The sequence below is a fragment of the Lissotriton helveticus genome, chromosome 3_1, assembly GCF_964261635.1.
Source record: "Lissotriton helveticus chromosome 3_1, aLisHel1.1, whole genome shotgun sequence".
NCBI lineage: Eukaryota > Metazoa > Chordata > Amphibia > Caudata > Salamandridae > Lissotriton > Lissotriton helveticus.
This window is the reverse complement of record NC_136061.1, coordinates 1,566,026,808-1,566,051,782: the sequence shown is the minus strand read 5'-3', so window position 1 is coordinate 1,566,051,782 and position 24,975 is coordinate 1,566,026,808. Positions and strand designations below refer to the sequence as shown.

The window sequence follows — 24,975 nt, the reverse complement described above, 5'->3', positions numbered from 1 at the left end:
ATTCCACACGGATGTTACTTCTCAGCATCAACTTTAATCTGGAATACCACCTCTGGTGTGGTAGTCTTTACTTCTTTTCCTAGGTCTTTCTTGAACTTTGACCTACAAGATTTATTGAAATTACCTCTTTTCCCACAGATATGGCATACCACATTTGTCACTGGACAACTCCTAGCATATGCTTTGTGGCCACTTCTGCCACAATGCTAATATTCCCCTGCCTTACGATCTTTTACCCCTAATTTGTTTTTCACCTCGCATACTATTTCATTAATCTTCTCTGGTTGCAATGATTCTATAACTTTGCCCTATTTTCTTCTCTGATTCTACTAATTCTGCAACTTTGCCATTTTCAACCTTTAGTTCTGCAACACATCTTATAATGTGCTTAATGCTCTTTGCCACCAATAAGACTTTTTATAGAGATGGTTCATCCTTGAACCAAAGTTCTTCTCTGATTTTGTCACTTCTGTAACCTTAAGACGAGCTGGTCCTTAATTCTTTCTTCTGTGGACCGCCCAAATTTACATGTTGAAGTCAACTTCCTGAGCGCAGTTAAAAAAATTTCTATGGGTTCATCTCTACCCTACTAACTCACGCCAAAACAGTACCTTTCAAGAATTGTGCTGCTGAACAGCAAGTAATGCCTATGGAGTTTCAAAATACAAATCCCATATTCTTTTGTTCTTCATCAATCAATTCCAGTAAGCTATCCACCACTTCCTGACCTACCCCACTAAGACAATGTAGCAACAAAGTAAATTTCTGTCCTGCACTTAAAGTGGTACCACACACCTTCACATAGAGTCCAAACATATTTCTACTTGCTCCATCTTACGTGGGTTCTCCTGGGCTACTTAGAAAGAACGGTGAAGGTACGACATTCTGCACTGTCCAAACTTTAACTACTCTTCAACTAAGCCTCCAAACTTGTCTAAATGTATTGCACCAGCACACTTTAATTACACAAATTGTTTTCCTCAAGATCCCTTTCTCCTAAAATGCACTATATGTCTAGATAGCAACTAACCTCTTGAACTAAGGGCTTAGAAAACCTTTGTACCCTAACCTGCTCAACACTTTTTTTTTTTTACAACTCGCTAACTTGCCTAATTACGAAGCCCCTTATAAATCTTTTAATGTAACCTTTCCTTCACCGGGTATTTCTACTGTCATTCAAATTAGTTCCTGGCTTTCAACTGTTGTGCTTGTCACCACAAAAGGTAAAGCAAATCTACATGTCACACACACATTTTCCTTTCCTCTTTTCTATTCATTAGACAGAAACAACATACACTGGTCATATAATGGTGTGTCTGTCACCGCAACAGGTTAGGCACGCTTTTGTCTGCATATGTTATTTTTGCCTGAAATGGATGACTTTGTTCCTTTCTGGAAGGAGTTTTCAAGTCGCACAAAAAATACACTTATCTAAGACCTTCCCACTAGCACAAGGAGTACCACAGGGCTCAACACTCTTCAACCTGTATGTGGCTCAATTGGCAGAACAAGTACAGCAATATAATGTGTTGATCGTGTCTTACGCGGACGATACGCAGCTGATTGTATTGCTGTCTCAGGATCAAAAGCTAGCCGCAGTCCACTTCTCAGAATGTCTAACGCATGTGGGAGAGTGGATGTCTAACCACTGCCTTAGACTAAACAGAAGCAAAACAGAAGTAATGATTGTGGGCAAGGCACCATCCATCTGGTCATCGGCATGGTGGCCCGAATCTCTACAAAAACAAACCAATTGATATGAGGGTCCAAGGGTGAGTTTAACGACCCAAACTAGATACATACCCCAATATACAATATTTCTAACACAAACAGTATCTAGGGGTCAAGTTACCATATTTCTCAACTGTGGATACAGGCCTCAACAAGACACAAATAAAGCAGTGGATACCCGAAAAAGTGCAAACAAATGTGACATAGAAATCAAATACTTCACCCCACCTGGCTGCAGCTCAGGTTTAGAGGAGCACCGCTCTCTCCGTCGGTGTCTCCACACAGTCGTCTGTGCTGTCTGGGGAGACTGTGTGGAGACACCGACGGAGAGAGCGGTGCTCCTCTAAACCTGAGCTGCAGCCAGGCGGGGTGAAGTGCTATCACCACTACAAATGGTATGTGGTGGAATATGAAACCTGAACATTGAAGGTGATATTGATTTTAATTCTCACTTGATAAGCAGTAGTTACCAACAGGTCCTGAAGAAAGCATATGAACTATTCTATTCTAATGCTGAAACATGTCGACCAATATTGCTTACAGATATTTTGTTAAATCTGTACTTTCACTGTGTTTTTAAAAATTTGGACAATTGAGAGATATCATTAAAATCAACAATCTACTCAGCTGATCCAATTTTATCTCCAATCACATTCACTCATTTATGCACTGCTTTTTCAGTAACCACAAATACATTTATATTCTTTAGAAGTACCACCCTTCTTGATAAACACATTTTTTGAAGTACCACACACAGCCTTGATAACATCAGTAGGTTGTGTTGTGTTGTCTTGTCTCCTGGGCAAGGAGAACCCAAATGATATTAAAAAGGGCGGTATAGAATGGTTACTGATGGGAATATTTGCTCATGTATTTGATTTCTATGTCACACTTGTTTGCACTTTTTCGGGTATCCACTGCTTTATTTGTGTCTTGTTGAGGCCTGTATCCACAGTTGAAACATATGGTAACTTGACCCCTAGATACTGTTTGTGTTAGAAGGCCTGAATCTCTAGGCATAACACCCACCCCCAAGGCAGAAGTGACAAATCTGGGAATCTGGTTAGATGAGAAAATGACGTATGATAACCAGATCAGGAAAGTAGCCGGTAAATGCTATGGAGCCATTAAAAACCCTGAAAAAGATCATTGACCTCCTCCCGCCCCCAAGCAAGAAAAACAATAGTACATGCCGTAGTCACCTCCGAACTGGACTACGGCAATGTGCTATACATAGGGGCCACAAAGAAAGGAATAGCAAAACTGGAGAGAATCCAAAACGCAGCTGTCCGTTTGGTGCTTAGACTATTTAAAAACAACAGTATGAACAAAGCACTGGTAAGACTTCACTGGCTACCTATTGAAAAAAGAGTGCTCTTCAAGGCAATGTGCTACTGCCACCGGATCTTGTCACTCAATGGCCCAAAATATCTGCAGCCTTTACTAGCCCATTATATCCCTGGACGAAATCTAAGATCCACGGATAAGCACATGGTTACCATACCAAGAATCTACAGAGACAGGATGGGGGGGTCGGTCTTTCAGATACCGTGCAGCCAAGATATGGAACACCCTTCCAATAAATATGAGAACAGAGACATGTGAAAGCAAATTCCGTAAACAACTTAAAACGTGGCTATTTGAAAAAAGGACGAATAGGATGACTGGCACTCATCCAATCGACAGATGAATCAGTTGACGGCATCTCTCTCCCTATCATCTTGTGCTGAGTTCTGAGTCTTAGCACGGGGACACACCGTTAGGTGTAACCAGGCGCTCTATAAATGGATAAATAAAATAAAATAAAATAAATAAATGTTCCAACCTCTGTTACTCCTGGAGGTGTGCCTTTCACCACAACAGGCTGGGCACTCAGTTGCTCAAGTGTGCTCCTCATACTAAAATGAGGCATGCTTGTAACTGTGTTGAGTAACACACCCACTTCTCCAATTTAATGCTGTGATATCTACCATGCTAGGTCAACACTAATAATAATAAAACCATTTTTAGAGCGCCTGGTTACACTCAAGACAGTGTGTCCCCGCGCTTAGAATTACTACTGCTCCCCGAAAAGACAGAGGTCCGGAGATGGCCTGGATCCCATGTTACAGGGAAGCTTTATTAGCGCGGAAAAAGATGGTTTTTTTAATTTCAATCTGAATCTTGTTTCAGAGGGCTCCATGCGTAGGTCAAGAGGAAGATTGTTCAAGTGTTTACTCGCTAAAAACCGGAAAGAGTGCCCTCCCATTCTAGTCTTGCGGATGCGGAGAGGTTGGAACAGCATTGCTCCGGTAGATCTTAGATTCCGGGTGGAGCGATGGATGGTGAGAAGATTTCGCAGGTAACCTGGGCCTTTTCCCTGGGCAATGCGATGTGCGAAACAAAGTGCTTTAAACTTAATGCGCTCCTCAATAGGGAGCCAATGAAGTTTAAATAATGCCGTCTTTCCTGATGCTCTGCGCGGAAGATTGAGCACCAGGCGAGCGGCAGTATTTTGGACGCACTGCAGTTGGTGTATGCCTTTTTTTGCTTAAGCCTAGGAGTAGAGCGTTGCCGTAGTCCAGATGTGGTGTGACTAGGGCGTGAATAAGTGTTTTCCTGGCGCTGATGGGGAGAAGGTCGAGGACTTTCCGGAGTGTTTTCAGTATTCCAAAACATCTTCCAGTGATTTTACTAATCTGTTGTTTAAAGGAAAGCTCTGCGTCAAGCATGATTCCTAGATTTCTGACGGACTCCGCCGGGAGGGGAATTGTGCCCAATTCAGTCGGCCACCAAGCCTGCGACCAGGCAGAGGGGGATTTACCAACAACCAGCAGTTCTGTTTTGTCACCGTTGAGGCGCAGGCAGTTGTTGTTCATCCACCCTGCCACAGAAAGCATGCAGTTTGAGAAGTTTGTGGCGTCCTCTGTCTGATTGTGGGTGAGTTTAATTATCAGTTGGGTATCGTCAGCATATGTGACGATATCCACTCCGAAAGTTTCCACAATATGGGCTAGGGGTTCCATAAAGAGATTGAACAGCGTAGGGCTCAGACTTGAGCCCTGTGGAACCCCATGTCTCAGCTTGCGAAGAGAGGATTTGTGAGGAGGGCAGTGCACCTGAAAACTCCTGTTTTCTAGAAAGGATCTTATCCATTCCAATGCCGATCCTTCCACTCCCATATCTGAGAGGCGAGACAGCAGCGTCGTGTGCAGCACGGTGTCAAAAGCTGCACTAAGATCTAATAAAACCAACGCTGCTGTCTGCCCCTCATCTACTAGTTGTCTCAGACATTCTGTGGAGAAAAGAACCGCCGACTCCGTCGAATGGCCTGCACTTAACCTAAGATTGTGGCACGCACTCCAGTTATGTTCATACAGTACCATTGATTTCACTTACTGACAATGTGAGAAAGCCCAAACACGGAAAATGGCAGCACATATTACAACTTATGTGCTTTCTATATGAAATCTCCTGTGTTTAGCCTCTGAAGACTACCATATCACCATGTTTCCTTTGCAGCTGTCACAGACCCACAAATCAAAATTGAGTCACTCAGTCAGCTTCCGCACTGCTATCACAATTACCCTTGTTTTCCTGCCTTCTAATTATTTAATCAGTTCCTAACTTCAAACTGCACGGACCTCGCAGATCCAACGCACTACTGTCAATTCACACAGACTAATCACCACAGTGCACCCGTCTCACTACAATGGCCTGCTCCTATTCACACCTCTGATGTGTGTTCCTCTCCATGCTACTGGGTTTTCTCTACCAGCGTCACCGATCTCCAGCAACACTTTCTCAATCGGAACTTCCACACATTGCAGGGCCTTCACTCCTTTTCTCACAGGTTCCGTCACTCCATTAAAGCCCTCGCTCGTCGCCAGTGTAACGAGATAATAACCTCACAGAGCTTCTGGTAATAAGGTTAGTGAAGATAACAGGTACTTATTAAGTCACCTCACCAGTCAGGATCTAGGAGCACCTGCCGGGGCAACTGTCGCCTAGCTCCTTGGCTGTGCACAACATTCCATGTTCTACATTCCAACCCCCATCCCACATACCACCTTAAGTACACTGAACAGGATATCTCAAGCGTGTTTTGAAAAATACCCAGGCCCGTAATGCAAGTAAATAGGTCACGCATGCTTTTTGATCCATAAATGATGGGAATGCTGTGGAAATTTCGTGAGCTGCTCAAAGACAAACTCACCCTTTAAAAGGGTTTTAAACATCATATCTTACACATTATCTTATAAAGAAGCTGGGGCGGTGACAAGGACATTCAAGTCTAGGTCTGTGGCAAATCTGGGGAAGTAAGCATTAAGAGCTAAAGTGCAGAATTTCGTTGACAGATGTGTCACAGAAAACACGTAATGCTTGCAATGGTTGGTGCCTGTGTTTTTGGTTGCTAAAGAAGTGGAAATGGGTTTAGAATGTTGTAGATCTTATATCCTTCAAAAAGAAGATCTGGTAGACCGGATTTTGTTGCCAAATATTTCAGACAACCTTAACCTGCTACAAGATGCCAACGTTGTTAGTGTGATAGACCCCTTACTGGTGTATCATTGGGTGCAGCTGCACAAAAGCTCTAACCATTTACCCTCATTTGTGATGCTGTTAGGGGCCTTTGCGCTTAAGACTATGCCCTCTCCTCTGGTTTGGCTACAGTTTTTCAGTTAGTTATTTGGAATGTTTTGAGGGGTGTGAGCAAAGGTTATAGAAGAGCATGATGGAATATTGGTGAGGGTTTTGGATAGATGAAAGAATGGGGTGGCAGTTAAAAGAGAGAATTTCAGTTTGGGAGTGAGCAATGCAAATGATCTCAGTCACATTATATTGGTTGATGGAACCAAGCCCAAGATTAAACTGGTGGAAGCAGAAGAGAAAAGCCACACTCAAGAACAAGGAGAAACTGAAACCTTTTTTAATATGTGGTGGTGCACTATGACAATTTTGCATGGACAGATTAACGTAACAGTGCATTTAAAAAGATCATGAAAATATAAGGAAAAAACACCTTCTTGGATCTTTTTAAATCTAAGAGGAAAACAATCCTCACCACGGATGAGAGCGAGAATCCATTTGGGGCAGTAGCTGGACAAGAGATTGCTTTTGGCTTTGCTTAACAGGCCTAGAGGGCAGCAGCAGGACAACTATTGAGCTATAAAGGGAGAGGAACACACTCATGACTGTGCCATTTTGCATTTTATATATTTGTTTTCATTGGGTTTGCCTTTTATTGTCAGAGGTGACCATAAACGAATCATACAGGTGTTCAAGAAACTGTTCTCTAAAGGCAACAACCAAGACTAGGAGGGATGACAGGATTGATGGAGTGTGATTTTCAGGCTCCTCCACTGCAGATGGATACTGAATCCAAAGTCAATGGAGTCGGAAGGGGTTCTAGTGAGTTGGGTGAAAGAGAAGTCAGATGAAGAATGGAAAGTAGCAAACGAGGAGGAGGATGTTTTGAGGAAGATCAAGTAGCTCATTGTAAATGGACAGCAGCAACAAAGGATAAGAAGTGAAGGGGTAAATGAGCACTGGCAAAAGCAAGATGAATGGCTTTTGTTGAAAAATAGAATCCTGAGGTGTGACAGAGTAAATCCTCCTAGTACTTCACACTGAGGCCACTGGTGTGCTGGGAAGTTTCTCTCAATCATTTTGCAGTTCTCTTTTCTTCATGTACTGTACCCATGTTTGTGTATTCCTTCATATGTTTTCTATTTGTTTATTCTTTTATGTTCATTAGGTCTTAAGTTTCCAAGTTTATTTTTTTTAACATTATGCGTTGAACATGTGCTCTGTTGAGCACGTAGTCTAGTTCTCTTCCTACAAACTGAACCTTGAGGCTATTGAGTTCTAGCCTCTTTATGGTCCATGAGTTAGAACGTTGGTCTCAGAGTTCCACCCCTAGTTAATGTGTTTCTGTTTATCCAGCATAAACTTTTCGTGATTTAACTCTTTGTTTAAACATCGTTTGTAACTAGATCACAATGTGTGCTCTAATTAGAAAAATGTATAGAAGTGCTTTACAAGTAGCACTAAAGCATTAGCTAAACAACACAACTACTTTCCTGTGGCAAGATAGTCTTAGATGACAATATGAAGCGTAGAGGTGCACCACAACAATAACCAAAACAGGAATGTAATTATTGTCTTTATTTTCTTTTCTGTAAAAAGCATCACATATATGCAGTGAAGACAGGCAACGTTTTTGGTCCATAACAATGGACTTATTCAGGGCAAATATAATTATAGGAGGTATTCAGCCAATTCGAGGTGTCAAGGTGTGGGTTCAAAGTGAGAAACCCCATGATAATATCCTTCATCAATCATTCCGTTTCGTGGCATGCAGGAAATGTGTGTCTTTGTCGTCCTGGTCTAAAATCAGATGCACCTTGCAACGTTGATTTCCAAGTGCGGTCAAAACGACAAGGGAAAAGGGGGGGGGAGGGGCCAATAAGCCTTGTTGTTTGGGTTGTTGTTGTGGTGACTTCTACCCTTCATATTGTCATTTGTAACCTATCTTGATTTATGCACCACAGGAGCAGGTGCTTGTAGCTTGTGCACACGTTGGTATACACTTGTTTTGACTTACATTTTTGGAATACAGTTCTGGTGCAGTCTACAGGGTCTGCTGATTTTGCTCTACTGTTAACAGTCTTACAAAAATCTGAATAAAAAGCTGAAAAATGATTGTTACAGCTAAGTTATGTCTTTTGTTTGCAGCATTTGTAGTTGAAGCTCACATGCTGTACCTAGACTGTAAAGCAGTACCCTCCTCTTTTAAAGCAGTGGCTTGCAGAAACTAGTTTACGTAATGAACAAGTTTCCTACTTTCGGTAATGCCTTTATTGGTAGAAACTAACTAGCTGCAGATTCCATACCTTAGAATAATCCCCAGCCGTCAGACTGGATCCGGAATTTTTTTGTACCATTGCTCACCGGTAGGTGGTGTCATTCAGCTCTGCGTGGAGTCGCTGGTGTCATCTGCACCAGAAGTAACGTTTGCGGTGCCTATGTAGGTGCCCCTTCGGTGCGCTGACGTCAGTTACTTTTCACAGTAGAAGCCTGGTGCCACAAAGTACACGGACCATTAGGGGGAAAAGTAGGGCTCTGAAAGGGAAAAGCCTTCTCCCTAGAAATCAGTTCCCAGAGCTGGGGAGGTTGGATAGGTCGGTAAGTAATCCGCAGCTAGACAGAATCTATCAGATAAGGCATTGCGGGAAGAAAGTAACTTGTTCATCTGAGAGAGACTTCTATCTGGAGATTCTTACCTTAGAATAGATACCCAAGAAATACGTCCCGGAGGCACTACTATGGATCAATTTCACACGAGGAAGTCCTGCAGGCCCAAACCGGTAAAGTGCCCTTCCTTACAGACCTAACTGTCTAGACAGTAGTATTTAATAAATGTGGGTAGGGAAGCCCATATTGCCGTCTGGCAGATGTCCAGAACAGGATCTCCGCTAGCTAAAGCAGTTGTGGCAGCTTTAGCTATGATGAAATGAACACACAAACCATCAGGAAGTTGCTTCTTAGCCAATTCCTATCAGATTTTGATACAGAGAACGATCCATTGTGAAATGGTCTTCTTATGTACAGCCAATACTTTCTTCGCTCCAACATACCCTACAAAGAGTTTGTTGCCCATCCTGAACTCTCGTGTGCGGTCAAGGTAGAACTACAACGTTCTTTTTGGGTCCAGACGAACAAGTTACTTACCTTCGGTAATGATTTATTTGTAAGAAACATTAGTCAGTGATAGATTCCTTACCTTAGAATTACCCCCAGGCATCAGACTGGATCCGGGAAGTTTTCGTCAGCAGTACCCCAGCGCATCGGAAGGTGGTGTCGTACAGCTCTGCGTCTGACGTTGGCGCAGTGGTCGCCCAGATGACATCACGGCAGTTACTTAGACGCCGCCCTCATGCGCTGACATCAGATCTGTACACGACCTTCCGCGCCAGGAACGCAGAGCCATGCAAGCTACTGACCACTGGTGCATTGAAACTAGGGCCCTGAAAGGGATGACCGTAACCCTAGAAATCAGTTCGCAGAACGGGGAGGATGGGTGGGGCAGTAAGGAATCTATCACCAACTAATATTTCTTACACATATTTCGTTACCGAAGGTAAGTAACTTGTTGATCTGAAAGAAACACGTAGTGATAGATTCCTTACCTTAGAATAGATATCTTAGCAATACCAACCCCGGTGGTGGGTCTGCGAACCGAGATCACACCAGGAAGTCTTGGAGAATAGATCGGCCAAAGAAGCTGTCTCTCCGGACCTGGCTGTCCAGGCAGTAATGCTTAGTAAGGGTGTGCAGCGAGGCCCACGTAGCTGCTTGACAGATGTCTTGCAGGGGGACACTACGCCCCAATGATGTAGTGGCTGCCGTCGCCCTGGTGGAATGGGCGCGCAGCCCCACCGGAGGCTTCTTTTTAGCCAGAGAATAACAGTATCCCACACAAAGTGGGAATAGAGGCCCAAGAGGCATGCAATGTTCACAGCCTGCAGCCCTGAACTGGCGGAAGAAAAAAATCTTCTTAACGAACTGCTCCAGTTTCTGGGATTCCCTATTCTGGGGTGCGGCAGGGAATACGCTCTGGGAGGTAGAGGCTTGGACAACCAAGCTCTCAGGGGTGGAAAATGGGGTCGCCAAGAGCCAGCCGATGGCGTCGGGCCACATTCCTATCCACAGGAGCCACTGTGTTGGGCCTGGACCAGGTGCCCAAAAGAATGCTTGAACGTGCATCATTAAAAGGCAGCAGTGGCTCCGCAGAGGTAGCTGCAGGCTGAAGCACTTCAGTCAGGAGGTTAGTTTTTTGACAGCCTGCCGCGATCAAACACGGATTCAGTCCGCGAACGATCCCTGCACGAGCGAGGTTTTGCCTGATCCTAACGGACCCGTCTCCAAGCCGCACGCATTTGCAAGACGGCTTTCGGATTCAACCTTTGCGGATATATCCTTATCCGGTGCCCAATTCGTCACGGACTATTCTCCCAGCCGGACGTTCTTTCATGACGGCAATCGGAGTCCACTTTCCTGGGTACGTGTAACCCGGACCCTCACCAACAACGCACTGACATCCATTGTTGCTCAAACGGGTGTGTGCCCCTCCAGTCCTGATGAAGACCCTCCAGCAAGACAACCATTGATGTCTGCACCTCTGAAAGGGTCGAAACGTCGACACACGTCTACTTTCCATCGCCAACTCCACTCCCCACTATTTTCATTAACTGAACTACTTGGAGTATGGCGTCCTTTGAATAACTCATGAACATTTTTGTCTCATTTCATTGTACAGAGTCTGTAACATTGCTAAATGATTGACAACTGTTGATTTTACTGTCACTTTTGAAGTTTCACTTCTTCCTTCACCATCTCCCCACAACCACCACCACCTCCCACCCTTCCTGCTCTTGGGGCACCATGTAAATTACCGACTTATTATTGTGTATATTAATTGCATATTTAAATGCGCATTCCCATTGTGAAGTAAAACAGTGTGGATTCAAGTCATGTTTCTTTGATTATTTTTCATTTTTGTGTTTACAAGTTCCATTGCTACTGGGACCCCTCTCTTTTCACTTCCTATTCTGGGGTGCGGCAGGGAATACGCTCTGGGAGGTAGAGGCTTGGACAACCAAGCTCTCAGGGGTGGAAAATGGGGTCGCCAAGAGCCAGCCGATGGCGTCGGGCCACATTCCTATCCACAGGAGCCACTGTGTTGGGCCTGGACCAGGTGCCCAAAAGAATGCTTGAACGTGCATCATTAAAAGGCAGCAGTGGCTCCGCAGAGGTAGCTGCAGGCTGAAGCACTTCAGTCAGGAGGTTAGTCCTGATGGCCACTCTAGGGAGTTGGAGGTGGAGAGCCTCTGTTGCCCCTCGCAACACCACAGCATAGCTTGTACCCTCCTCCGTAGCCACAGTAAGAGGAGATAGCATGCCAAGGTCAGGAGATGTGTCAAAACCACTGGCATCCCCCAATTTCTCTTCCCAGTCCAGGTCATACTCACGCTGCGCTGTGAGAGGGTCTTCAGACCCCTCCTAGTCCTCTCCTTCCTCTGAAGGCTGTTATACAGGCCAAAAATAAGGAGGCTGGACAAAGGGGTAGAACGGCCCCATCGGCGTCGAGCAACGCCGTTCAGGCGCTGTGTCCACATCAGGGATGAAACTGGGGGCGACGTCGTCCAGGAACACGGGTGACGTCGGAAGTGGTGCCGGTGGGGTCGACGTCGGTGGAGGTGTCACGAGGTCAACCTTCGTCTACTGGGATCCAGGCCTGGATCCTTGGGGGCCCTGCGACGCCTGGGCCAGAGCCGCCAACGATGCCGAAGCTGCCAACAATACAGAGCGAAGACCTCCAGTCGGGGCCATGGGGCCCAAAGGTGCGCTGGCGGGGCCTGACGGCCCAAAGAGGCAGGCCATGGCTGACCGAAAATCCTGCAGCAGGGCCGGAGTCGTCGACGGACTGGGGAAGGGCGGGTAGGCCAACGGCAAGTGCATAGGTTACACCTGAGCCACGGGGGTGGCACCACCGCACCCTCAGCCGCATCACGCGACGGGTGAGGGGAAGCCGGAGAGCGATGGTGCTTTTTCGACTTTTTGTGATGCATCGTCTTACCTGACCCCCAATGCGAAGACTTTGATCTCGACGAATGATGGTGATGGCACCGGGACCGGTCCCTCGACCTCCTACGGGACCGGGATCATGAACGGCACAGAGCTGACTGCCGTACTTCAAGCAACTTTCGGGACCGCTCCTGCAAAGTCTTCGGTGCCATGGCCAGGCAGTCGGGGCACGACTTGAGGTTGTGGTCGCGCCCCAGGCAGTAAAGGCATCGACATCATGCGATGACACTCCCCGCAGGACTTGAAACCGGGCATCCCTCGGGCATGTGGAGTCGATCAACTCGAGAAACACAGACAAAAAGGCCTCAAAAACTCAGTGAAAAAGTAACTGGGGGGTACCGCTCTCTCCGGATCTGCGCTTGTTGGCGCGAAAAAAGAAAGAAATGACGTCAGCACATGAGGGCGGCATCTAAGTAGCTGCTGCGACGTCATCTCGACGACCACGACGGACGCAGAGCCGCACAACGCCACATTCAGACGCGCAGGGGGACTGCTGACAAAGACTTTCCGGATCCAGTCTGACGTCAGGGGGTAATTCTAAAGTAAGGAATCCATCACTATGTGTTTCTTTCAGATAGTGAAGTAGCTATTCTTCAGTGGAGGGATGAGGCGGAGCGTACAAAGTAGGCAGAGTAATGGTTTGGCCTAAGTGAAACGGAGTGACCCCCTTCGGAAGAAATTAAGCTCTCGTACGAAGTATGAGTTTGTCTGGGTAATGTTAAGATAAGGAGGCTTTGATGACAAGGCCTAAAGCTCACTGACACTCCGGGCAGAGGTTATTGCCACCAGGAAGACTATCTTGATGGGAGAAGCTTGACAGGACAGTTATGTAAGAGCTCAACAGAGCACACATTAGTTAAGGTCTCACTGAAGAATAAAGAAAGGAGTGGGAAGAAACATATGTTGCAGACCCTTCAAAAATCTATGCACAATAGGGGATTGGAAAAGGGGAGGTTGGTTAGGCAACCGAAGAAAAGCAGAGATGGCAGAAAGTTATTCCTTAACAGTACCCAGAGCACAACCCTGCTGGCAAGGGAAAGGACAAACAGGAGAATGTGAGATGAGGCGGAGCGTACAAAGTAGGCAGAGTAATGGTTTGGCCTAAGTGAAACGGAGTGACCCCCTTCGGAAGAAATTAAGCTCTCGTACGAAGTATGAGTTTGTCTGGGTAATGTTAAGATAAGGAGGCTTTGATGACAAGGCCTAAAGCTCACTGACACTCCGGGCAGAGGTTATTGCCACCAGGAAGACTATCTTGATGGGAGAAGCTTGACAGGACAGTTATGTAAGAGCTCAACAGAGCACACATTAGTTAAGGTCTCACTGAAGAATAAAGAAAGGAGTGGGAAGAAACATATGTTGCAGACCCTTCAAAAATCTATGCACAATAGGGGATTGGAAAAGGGGAGGTTGGTTAGGCAACCGAAGAAAAGCAGAGATGGCAGAAAGTTATTCCTTAACAGTACCCAGAGCACAACCCTGCTGGCAAGGGAAAGGACAAACAGGAGAATGTGAGATAGAGGGGCAAAAGGGGAAACAAGTTGTCTTTCTTTACCCCATGCCACAAAGTTTGCCCAATGGCAGCTGCAAACAGTCTTGGTGGGGGGACGCCTGGGTGCCAAAATAACGTTACAGACTACTGGAGGAAGGTCGAAAGCTATCAACTGTCACCGCTTAATCTCCACACAAGAAGGCGGAGTGTTAATAGGATCAGGTGGATAACCCTCCCCTGCTGCTGCGACAGAAGATCCTCCCGAAGGGGCAGCCTGCTAAACAACTCTGGATAATAGGCCCTCAGTGTCCAATCTTAGGCCACCAGGATGACGTGGGCCCGGTCATTTCTGATCTTCTTGAGAACTCTGGGCAGCAGTGGTATTGGCAGAAAGGCGTACAGGAGGCCTGAGCTCCGCTTGGGACGAAAAGCATCACCGAGCAAGAGCCGCCTTGAAAACTCCAGCACGCAGAACTGCTGACGTTGCAAATTCTAGTCAATGGTGAACAGATCTAATCAAGGCTTTCCCCACTGCTGGAAGAGACCTTGCACCCCCTCCGGATGGAGATGCCATCCGCAAGGCATCGTCAACTGAGTTCATCCACTCTGGCATTCAGAGAACCAGCCAGATGTTGAAACACCAGGGATATGCCCTGCAGTTCCAGACAAGTCCAGAGACAAAGGGTCCAAGACCCCACACCACCCTGTTTGTTGCAGTACCACATGGGGGTGGTGGTGTCTGTAAACACCTGCATTAGCCTTCCCTGGGTGGAGAGTATAAGGCTTTCGATGTCAATTGAGGATAGGCCCAAAACTGCACTGTGTCCAGAACAGCTCAGATGAAAGGGAACATCTGAAAGGGAGCCAAGTGTGATTTTGGCACATTGAGAGTGAACCCCAGAATATGCAGGAGATCTGCCATTGTCTGGAGGTGGGAGATGACAGCCGTGGGGCGAGCCTGCCTTCAACAACCAACCGTCGAGATAGGGGAAAACTGGTACCCTGATGTCCGCAGATGAGCTGAAACCACCGCCATCACCTTGGTGAATATCCAAGGGACGCTAGGGAGGTCAAAGGGGAGCACAGCAAAATGAAAGTGCTTGTGGCAAACCCTGAACCGCAGGTAATGCCTGTAGGCAGGCAAGATGGACATCAGTAAGTGCTTCATTAAAGGGGAGAAACAGTTAGGAAGGGGACACACCTGGCTGAAGCTCTTCTGTCAAGACATTAGTCTTGACTGCCACCGAGGGCAAGCTAAGGCCCAGGGGCCTCAGCCACCCTCTGCATCACCATTGCAAATGATGCTTCCTCCTCCGTAGCCACGATAGAGGAAGTAATCATGGCAGTATCTGGAGAAGTACCCAACCTGCAGACTTCAGCAAGATCCTCACACCTATGTAAGGAGTCATAGGCTGGCAGTTCTCAGGGTCCACCGACATTTCCCATTCATCCCTGAGTCCTAACCCACAGGAATAGGACTCAGTCTCCGGCCTGGAAATCATGGCTCCAGTCAGCACTGGAGCGGACGTCGGATGACGCCCCTGTGGCTCCGTGTTGGGAGCTTCTACCTCGGGACCAGAAACGGGGAAGCTCAACATGGCAAGACCAGTGCCGATCAATCCATCAGTGGATCCTTGGTGCCAGAGCCATAAGTGGAGATCCAGTAGGGGCCAAACCTGCAGGGCCTGAAGGCACGCCAGAGGGAATGACCCGCTTAAATATGAAGCGCAATAATAAATTCTGGTATTTGAGCAAGGGTCGCTCCGGCTCCCGGAAATAAGGGGAGGTGTGGAGTCGGCCCAGGCGCTGGCTTAACTGCAGAGCCAGACCTCGAATGACACTCCCTCTTCAGCCAACAGACGAGGTGGAGTAAAAGTACACTTCGACTTTTTTTCTTCTTCTGAGACCGAGACTTAACAAAATGGCTCTACAACTGAGTGGGATGACAACCCCTGACTCCACGACCACTTCCTGGACACTCCTCTCCACCAGGACCTTGAGCGTCACAGTGTCGAGTAGCCAGGAGCTTGAGTGATTGCTCCCTCAAGGTCTTCGGTTAACCTGCGTGGCAGTCAGGGCAGGCCTTCTGGTCACGGTCTTGTTCGAGGCACCATAGGCAAACCAGGTGTGGGTCCGTCACTGATATTTGTCACTGACAGGCAAGAGTTTGTGGATTGGTAAACAAAACAAACGTAGTAAGACAATGGACTGAATGATATGAATAGGAGGCAACACATTCGAAAGTATGTGTTGTTCAATCCAGTATTTGTATATTTGAAAGCTGTTTAATAGACGACGATTGATGCTCTATAACTCTATGTAAAGATTTCAGAGCGGTTTCCGAGCCTTTAGGCTCTGAAACCATGGCTGCTAATAACAGCTATTAAACTCTGAATAACTTTGCAGCTCTTACAATAGATAAGGTGTCTCAGATGATCCAACTGACTAAATCTGGGGCCCCTTTCGATCCCTGTCCAGTGAACATTTTTCAAGACCTGGCCAGTACTTTAGCTTCTCCACTCACAGTCCCTAAATAATGTCATGGATGCAGGCAGTTTTCTCTCCGAGTGGAAAAGAGCTTTGATTCTTCCATTACTAAACTAAACTACAATTGATTCCCTAGAAGAGCACAATTACCGACCCATCTCAAGACTCCCACTAACTGACATTATGGAAGAGAATGAGAGCCTAGACGGATCACAATTCGGTTTAAGATAGTCACATAGTACGGATGATGGTTACAGAGGAGATTCATGAAATAATGGACTGTGGTGGACAGGCTGCTGTGGTCTTTTTGGACCAATCTGCAGCCTTTGATGTTGTAAGTCACAGAGGTTTGAAGCACACACTAATAGAGTGGAATTAAGAAAAATGCCTCTTGGTCTCGTTCTTTAGTAAATGCACCGACTAATGGAGATTGAAATTAAGAAAAATGCCTCTTTGCTTCCTTCTTTAGTAAAAGAACTCAGTCTGTCTCATTTGGAGACTTTACTTCTAGCTCCTTTTCTCTGCTGTGTGGGGTCCCGCAGGGGACCTTACTAAGCCCTACATTATTCAACATCTATGTGGCTCCATTGGCAACCTTGATTAGATTTTTTGGATTCAACACAATATCTTATGCGGATGACATGCAAATTGTTTTCTTCATTCACACAAACAGAGATGAGGTAGCTAATAGATTAAGGAACTGTATAACAGCTACAGTCAATTGGATGGAAAGCAAATGCCTAAAATGTAACTCTGATAAGATGGAGGTGCTTTTTTTTGGGTAAGACTTGTCTTTTTGGAATTCTTCCTGGTGGCCTTCAACATTTAGCCCTTTACCCACTCCAGTCACTAAAGTAAAAAAAATCTTGGAGTGAATTATGATTTCAAATTAACATTCAAAGATTAGACAAATTAGCTAATCTCTTCCTGTTTTATCTTCTAAAAAATACTTTAAAAAGTTCCCCTATTCATTTCCGCAGACCTAAAGACAACTGTGGGCGTCTCTCTTGTGCTTTCCCGGTTAGACTACAGCAACGCTATCGACCTGAGCATGTAACACGGTCTGCTAAAAAAGATTAAGAGGCTGCAGTATGCAGCTGTCCGTCTCTTGCAAAACGTTAAGAAACATGAATCGGCTGCTAAACGGCTTAATGATCTTCACTGGTTGCCGATTAAGAGCAGAGTTGCATTTAAAGCACTCCGTATGGCACACAAAGCCCAATCTACCTAAAGAAAAACATTTTATGGTATAGTCCTAGAAGTTGTTTGCGATCTGCTTCTGCTAAGACTATTCAAGTCCCTAAGATTTGCAAAGCCACATGGGGTGGCAGGAGTTTTGTACATGCCACAGCTCTCATGTGGAACCAAATGCCGTTGCAATTAAAGTCCCCATCAAACCGCATGAATTTTAGAAAACATTTAAAAACCTGGCTTTTCTCCTCTTTTGGCAAAATTTTGACCGGACTATGCTTTTTAGATTATTCTAGTAGTACAGACACCAGCGCTAAGGCGCCTTTTGGGCATTCGTTGTGCTTTATAAATATAAATCAAATAACATTGTCATTGGCATTTGAGATGTTGCAAAGAGCAAACAAATGTAATGCAGCGAATGGTGAGCCCGTACATCTTTTTAGTATCATACTTAGATCCCAAGAAAATGCAGAGATGATTCTGAGAAGAATAAATATCCTTAACTTTTCTATCCAGGCTTTTATAACTGGGATTTTAAAAGGAGACTCGCAACATCTGTTTTAAAGGCAAGTAGCCACTGCTGTTAGATTTATGCATGTGGTGGTGTAAAGCAAGCGTTGTATATTTTTTCAAACCATTTGAAGTATAATTGGCACTGGTGGTACCTGAAGGTAGAACTCTGAAATGTTTTTGTTGCTCTGTGTGGCAAATACGTTGTGTATATATTTTCCACTTTTGGAATTGCATTTAAAAAGATAAGTGTTTGCATCTCTCCCAGTGATTTCTGCTCCCGAGATCTTAGAAGTAGTCGTCCATCCCTAGCAGATGTCCTGAAACTTAACGGGCATGATGACAATGAGCCCAATTTTTAAGTCTTTTCATCATCACTGATAACAGTGAAAAATAAGAGTCCTCTTGCTTTTAAATTTAGTATATAGTAGACCTGTTGTTCGCAAAAAGTAACACTTTTGCTGTTGTACAATTTTAGAAGGAATGCATAGTGCTAGCTGAACTGGTTTGGGTTATAGCATGTCTTGTACAATGTGATTCGCTTTGCAAACACTTGCCATAACTAACAAGTCACTTACCTCCAGTAACACTATTTCTGGTACAGATTCTATCCAGTCACAGATTTCTCACCTTTTCAATATTTCCCCAGCGTTAGACTGGATCTGGAAACTTTTCAGCAGTACCTCTGCATGCCTGTAGGTGGCGCCATACAGCTCTGCACTGACAGTTCCACTGCAGAAATAACGTGCAGAGCCTATATAGGCACCACTCCCATATCTGATGTCAGTTGCTTTCGAGAGTATCAAAGCCCGAAAGTCGCAGAGCTCCAAAAGCAATTGGTGTGAATATTGTGCAGATTCCTAGACTTGGGATCTGCTCAATGGCTACATTCCAACCTCAGAATGTGGAAGGTCGGTGAGGAATCCTCGGATCGCTGAAGTCTCTATCAGAAACAGTGTCACGGAAGGTAAATTACTTGTTCTTCTGATACAGCCTTCTAACTGTAGATTCCTCACCTTTTGAAAATCTATCAAAGCAGGACCCATATGGAGGTAGTTCTGTGGATAGACTCAAAGCATACAGTCCTACAAGACACAGTGAACAAAAGGTCCCTGTTGGCGTACCGGACTGAGCAGACAATAGTGCTTAGTGAACGTATAGAGGGATGCCCATGTAGTCTGTTGACAAATGTCCAGGACAGAGACTCCTCATGCCAATGCAGTGTCAGAAGCTTTGGGCTTGATAGCATGAGCACACAGTGCTTTCAGGAGCTGCTTTTTAGCCAATGCATTGAAGATTTTAATGCAGAGCACGATCCAGCAGGGGAGGGTTCTTTTCTGAACAGCTTTGCCTTTTTTCTTGCTCCAGAGAACACGACAAAGAGCTGATTGTCCACCCAATGTGGTCTAGTATGATCTAAGTAAAAGCTCAGCGCTCTCTAGGGAACCAAGTAATGAAGTCTCTCCTCTTCCTTAGAGGAGTGAGAAAGAGCAAGGAACGGCATCACAAACTTAGGCTGGAAGGTTGCCAGTGTTCGCCAAAATAAGCTTGTATGGGAAGAAAGTCGAATACATCAGGTTGATAGCAAAAGCTTGAAGGTCACTCACATGCAGGGCCGATACCATGGCAAAGAAAAACACGATCATGAGGGTGAAAAGCAGTAAGGAGCAGCTGTCAAGTGGCTGTCTCGAACTAAGTGCACATCAGAAACATAAGGACTGAGTTAAGTAAATGTAAACCTTTCAAAAAGCACATAACTATGGACTTAAACAGTGAGGACTGATCTTTTAACCGCCCAAAAAGCTGAAATAGCCAAAAGGTACCCTTTAACTGTGCCAAGAACAAAAGCTTGCAAGACCAGAGGTAAAACAAATAATAAAATGTCAGACAACTTTGCCAGGACAGGGCCTATCTGCAGAGTACTGCACCTAGCCACAAATTTGTCCCCATGACAATAGTATAAAGTAATTGTCTAGGGACACCTGGCTGCCGAGATTACATCAACTACTTCCGGATTGATATTGAAGATGTTCAGTTGTCAATGTTCAGTTGTCAACGCTCAGTCTCCAAGCCTGAGGTGGAGATTGCGAAGGCCCAGGTGGAGAATCCTGTCCTGCTGCTGTGACAGCAGATCGTCCCTGAGAGGCAGCCTGATCGGTGGATGGATGCTCAAGCACAGGAGTTCTGGATACCGTACTCTAGGTGCCCAATCTGGGGCCACTAGGATGACTTCAGACCAGATAGTCCTGATCTTCCTGAGAACTCGCGCAGGAGTGGTATTGGCTGAAAGGCACATAGGAGTACCGAGTTCCACTCGATGTGGAACGCATCTCTGAGCAAGAGACGCTTGGAAACTCTAATGCACGGACATTGCCCTTTCTCGGTAGGGGTAAACAGATCGAGCAACGGTTCTCCCCATTCGCGAAAGAGACCTTGAGCCACATCCAGGTGCAATTGCCACTCGTGATCCCCTAGGCGCCAATTGCTGAGCTTGTCGGCCTGGCATTCAATGATTCAGGCAGGTGGTACAGCCCTAGTTACATTCACCGTACCAAAGGGCGGTGGTGTTGTCTGTGAGCCCCTGTACCAGCCTCCACTTTAAGGATAGATGGAAGGCTTTCAACACCAAGTGGATGGCACTCGGCTCCAAAAAGACAATGTGAATCTGGGACTCTGCCGGTGACCAGAGGCCTCTGATCCCTCCCTCATCCACACAACCACCCCATCCCAGAAGCAATGCATCGGTTACCACTGTCAGCTTTGGACAGGGAAGGGAGAGGGGACTAACAATTACCCCATTGCGGACCAGCAACCACCACTGCTGATCTTTAACAGTCTCCTTCAAAATCTGAACACGGTCAAAGAGGAATCCTTTATGTTGGGTCCACTGAGACTTCAGATCCCACAGCAGACCCCGAAATATACCACCTGGCTTGCTTATCCTGCAGAATGATGAAGGAAACCATCAATCCCAGCAGCCACAGAGTCGACCTCACTGAAATTCAGGCCAAAAGATTTTAACTACAGCTTGAATGTCCTGGACTCCCTTTACCAGGAGAAAGGCATAAAACCAAATTGTGTCTAGAATGGCTGCGATGACGGTGCGCATCTGAAAAGGAGTCAGACGTGACTTTGGTATATTGAAAGTGAATTCCAAAGATTACAGTAATTTTGCCATAGTTTTGAGATGGTTGATGACTGCCTGGGGCGAGCCTGTCTTTACCAGCCAGTCGCTGAGATAGGGGAAAACTGGTGACCCTGACCTCCGAAGGTGTGCTGCCACCACTACCATCACTTTTGTGAACACTCAGCACTAGTGAGACCAATGGGAAGCAAAGCAAACTAAAAATGCTCCTGCCCCACCATGAACCGCAGGTAGCGCGATGGTCCTGCAGGCCCAAGACCACCATCCAGTCTCCAGGGTCAACGGCAGACAAAACCTGGGCCAGTGTGAGCATTTTGATTTTCTCCTTCCGGAGGAAGGCATTGAGAGGGCGCAGGTCTAAAATGGGATGAAGGCCTTCAGTCTTCTTGTGCACCAGAAAATAGAAGAAAAAACAACCATGTCCTACTTCTGGCACAGGTACCCTCTCGATAGCCCCATTGGTCTAAAGGGCTTTCACTTCCTGCGACAAAATGGGCTGATGGTCCTTAGTCAGTCGCTGGGAGGGGGGAGGAGAAGGTAGAAGGTGCAATGGCGCGCGAATGTAAGGTAGGGCATATTCCAAATTACTGCAGAATAATTTGCACGACTCACTTGTTCCATGTTATGGTTTCGTGATCCAGTAAGAATAGTGGGAGCCTGCCTTCAACCAGGCGGCTGTGCTCCGTTAAGTGCACGCTAAAGGGGTTTGGCAGGTGGGGCTGCAGGGTTAGTAGTGGACTGGGCAGGCTGTTGGCCTTGACCATGACCGCAAAACTGGTGGGAGCCTTTGGAGGTTGGACTGGCTGGCGGTAGGCGGCCCCCCTGCTTAAGCCATGAAAGAAGCAGTAGTGCTGATCCAGCTGAGGAGGGGGGGCATACAAGCCAAGGGAACATGCAGTGACCCTGCTCTTCTTGAAAAAAATCAAGAGCGGAATTGGCCTTCTCCCCAAATTGGCAAGTCTTGTTGAATGACATGTCCAGGAGTGGTCTCCTAAAAAAAAAAAAAAAAAAAAAGTGGACCACAACCAAGTGAGTTGGGGTACGGCGACACTGGTGCCAATGGCCTACCCGGTGGAATCAGTGTTGTCCAAGCCACAAGGAATTATGAATTTGGTAGTGTAACACCATCCTGTATAGCCTGGGTAAGAACAGGTCTGAGATCTTCAGGAACACCGGGAAGGAATTGAGCCACCAAATCCAAAAAGCAGAGGGACAGCCCGCCAGCAGGCAGCTGGAGTTTACATATTGAAGTGCCAAGATGGTGGACAAGAAGACAAACTTTCCGAATTCTCCACCTATTTTCACTCCCTATCAGAGATAGTACTTGGGGATGAGCTGCAGTTAGTCTTACTTGCAGAAGAATGCACAACCAAGCTTTCACGCGAGGGGTTCAGAGATTAAAATGCAGGGTTGCTCAGGGCCGGGTGATGGCATTGTATAATCAGGCTCTTGACCGGGGGTACAGAGCAGGGCTTATCTAAGCCTCCAAAAAAGTATCCATAAGGACATCATTAAAATGTTTTCCGTGGCTAAAGGACTTTCGTAAGAACAGTGGTCTTTATCTCCAAGGTGGGGAGCTGAAGGTCAAGTACTTCAGCTTCCCTAGGCATTGCCATGGCATAGGAAGCACTCGACAGGGCCAGGGTGTTAGATGAGCCCTGACTCGGGGAAGATATCAATGTCTTTGTGGTATGGCTGGCCAGTCTCCTCACCGACATTGTAATCACTGTCTGAATCTGTGCCACAGGCTCGGGTGGTGGAAGTGACGCCTCAACAGCTGCCAGATGTAGCTTCGGTCAAGGTGAAGCCAGCTCAGAGTCAGAGAGTACAAGATGTACCTCATCGTTCTGGCATCAATGGAGTCAGCATCGGCATCAAAGTTCTGAGAACAGGTGTGGACTTTGGAACAAGACGTGGAGTCAGGACTGAAGCCAGAAGAGGCCCATTGGTGGGCTCAGTGGGGCCAACCGGCACTGAGATCAAACCTTCTGGTAGAATTCTAGATGGAGTACATCTCTGTTCAATGGGGTCTAAAGGCACACCAGAGGGAGTTGGCTAAGTTACGAAGAGTCGTAACACTGCCTCATGGGACTCTTTGATCAGTTTAGGAATGTTTAGGAAAGTCAGGTTGTGCAGGAAAAAGTTGCAGGATAAGCACTAATGTTGATTGACTTCTAGAGTGAGATCGAAAGGTATGGCGTAAACCCTGCCCCGTCTCAGAAGTGCAAGAGTGTCAGGAAAGGGCTGAGTCACACTTAGATTTGGGGGGGTTTTCTTTGACATGCCCGAGGACTTTGATCGAGATGAAGATCTACCCAAGGAATAATTCATATAGCGTGGAACTGAACCGGGATTACAATTTTGGCCTGGAGTATCTCTGTCCTGGAGTCTGCAGGTGCTTGGCGATGTGGAGTTTTGGCTCTAGGTCTCAAATGGTCTTTGGGTTTATCGATGCACAATCACTGCAGGCCTTTGAGTCATGCCTCGACCCAAGGTACCAAAGGTAAATATGATGAATGTCTGTCACAGAGATTTGGTTTGCAACAGTTTCTAAACGGTTAAAAACTTGTCATTTTGGAAGGTGACATTCCTTGCACACAGTTTTCACAATTTTTGTAGGTAAAAAGTGGGCTCAGAGGTAACTCCAGAACTGCATCTGGTGGCGCGGAAAAAAAGGAACGGAACAGATGTCAGTGCACAGAAGTGGCACATATACAGGCTCTGCACGTCATTTAGGGAGCAAAACTGCATCAGTGGGGAGCTGCGTCGTGCCACCTGCTGAAATGCAGAGGTACTGCTGAAAGGTTTCTGGATCCAGTCTAATGCCTGGGAAATATATTTTTTTTAAAAAGAGGAATATGCAGCTAGAAATCTCTGTCAGAACGCAAGGCGCAGTAATTCGAAATGATCTGCCTGGGAGTAGATTTATTGTGTTCCACCATTGAAGATTATTCTGTACTCATGGGCTCTGATAACACTATCCAAAAGTGCTAAATCTTGCATTACATCATTTACTTTCAATGCTAATGAGCCAGGCATTCATCTGCATTTGGAGACGTGGATTTGGAAACCACACAACATGTAAGCCCATCATTCTCAGGGACTTCATCACCTTCAGAGGAACAACTCATGAAACAACAACTCTTTTACCATTTTCTCATACACATTTCCTTCCACAGAATTTAGTGTGTCCCGGTGAATTGTTCTATTTTCTTTTGTTATGAGACTAATTCATATTGGTTGTGAATTCCAACTTGTGAAGCAAATTAATAGCTTTTTCTTTAAGTGTGTTCCTTTACGCTCTCTATGCAGCATCTGTCCTGTAGATCTTAGCAGGTGCCCTGAATTTTCACCTCATCTTAAGTATTATCTCTTTTTGGGAAGAGACTTTGCTGTGCTCCTATTTGTTGACAGCCATGATGCCAGGCGGGTCAGTGTTTTCAACTTTGTCGACATCAAATCCTTAAAAGCATCTGAGGTTACTCAATGGAGTCCTGCTGTTCAATTAAAATAGATTGCTCAACATTTATGAGATGCCGAATAGTTGTGTTGAACCATAAACTTCTACAAGATGAGCATTTGCATTCAGCATGGTGTGTCAGCAAGTGTAAGTTACAGGTGCAACATGGATCTCAGGAAGGTAAGTGTGCACTGCAATTGCCGCAGAATATTTTGGATTATTTTCCATGAGCTCCCTCAAAATTAGTCTTTTTCACATGACCGGTATCCTCTTGATTTTTACTATCAGTTTGATGCCGAGTTGCGTTTCCTGTATATGTTGAATGATTAC

The 24,975-nt window shown here is 45.9% G+C and overlaps 1 protein-coding gene across 1 annotated transcript in view; it reads right to left on the bottom strand.

Annotated features, from left to right (window-relative positions):
• The window catches only part of SORL1 (sortilin related receptor 1), an 852,839-nt gene that overhangs the window by 114,245 nt on the left and 713,619 nt on the right, over positions 1-24,975 (bottom strand). The gene's annotated exons all lie outside the window — the stretch shown is intronic.